Below are 1,506 nucleotides of genomic sequence, written 5' to 3' on the forward strand. Positions count from 1 at the left end.
GGCCCCATCTTCTTCCTGGAAAGCTCAAAGATTACTTCAGGAAAATTCATTGGTCATTGTGGAAAACTTAAACATTATTTATACTGACATATATTCAATGAAAGGTATGATGGAGACAAAAATAGGTATAAAGAAAAGTAAAGTTTTTTCTAAATTCTTCTTTCTGTCCCATACCAGATGGCTCCTAACATGAGACAGAAACTCTGAATTTTTCTTTTAACAACATGCTTGGATTTAGATAAGGACAGAGCCATTGTCCATCTCCAAAGCCAGCTTTGATTTTTGAGTGAGTCATATCTATTATTATAGTAGGTAGCATGAATATATATATATATATATTCAGTGATTCTTACCCTCAGGTGACCTGTCCTCATAAGTCATAATTCTCTTTGCTCAGTGATCCTTTATGAACAGTTATCTTTTCCTCTTTAGGCATCTAGATGTCCAGGGTCTCTTGACCTTTTGAAGATGAGTATTTTCCTGCAAAGACAAGAACATAACCCTGCCCCAACCCTTATGAGGTTTCCTTACCATCTATATGGTTGTCACCTCTGTGGATGAGACATCATTTCTCTTTCTCAAAAGGTTTCTCCTTTTCAAATTGACTTTTTATTAATTTTGATGGTATCCATACCTTTTATTCTCCTGTGGAAACAAGAGAGAAACCCCTTCTCCAATGTAGCACATCTCCTGGTTTACATTGTGAGGTCAACACATTCTTGAAGTACACCAGCTGATTTAATTCAGAAGATTTTTTTATTATCCAATGTCTCTTTTCTGCTCTTGTTCCTGTGTCATTAGTGTTATGAAAATTCAAGGTTAATAAGGCATGCTGTAATCTATTTTGATTAAATAAACTATTAGATCAGGTGTTATCCTAACAACTGGTGGTAGACTGGAAATGTTTCCTAACAATCTTTCAAAGTCATTAAGAGTCCACAATTGATCTCTCCTAATTTGTGCCTTTTATGTTCTAATTTTCTGTAAACCTATTTTATAACCTAGGTAATTGACAGAATCTCCTCTCTGTATTTTTTCAGGAGCAATTTGTAATCCCCATTTTGGCAAAACTGTCTTTACTTCTTCAAATATTCTTTCTAAAGTATCTACATTTGAATTAGCAAAATGTCTTCCATGTAATGATAAATTATAGATTTAGGAAGTTATTTACCTATTATTTCTATTAGCTGACTTACAAAGTATTGACACAGGGTGAGACCATTGAGCATTCCCTGTGGGAAGATAGTCCACTGGTATCTCCTAGTAGGCTGGGAATTATTATAAGTAAGCACTGTGAAGGCAATTTTTTATCTATCCTTTTCTTGTAAAGGTATAGTGAAGAAGCAATCTTTTAAATCAATAACTATAAGAGGCCATTCATTTGATAATAGAGTAGGCAGAGGAATTCCAGATTGTAGAGGGCCCATAGGTTGAATTACCTTGTTGACAGCTCTTAGATCTGTCACCATTCTCCATTTACCAGATTTCTTTTTAACAACAAATACA

The sequence above is a fragment of the Microtus ochrogaster genome, unplaced genomic scaffold (genome assembly GCF_000317375.1).
Source record: "Microtus ochrogaster isolate Prairie Vole_2 unplaced genomic scaffold, MicOch1.0 UNK115, whole genome shotgun sequence".
Lineage (NCBI taxonomy): Eukaryota > Metazoa > Chordata > Mammalia > Rodentia > Cricetidae > Microtus > Microtus ochrogaster.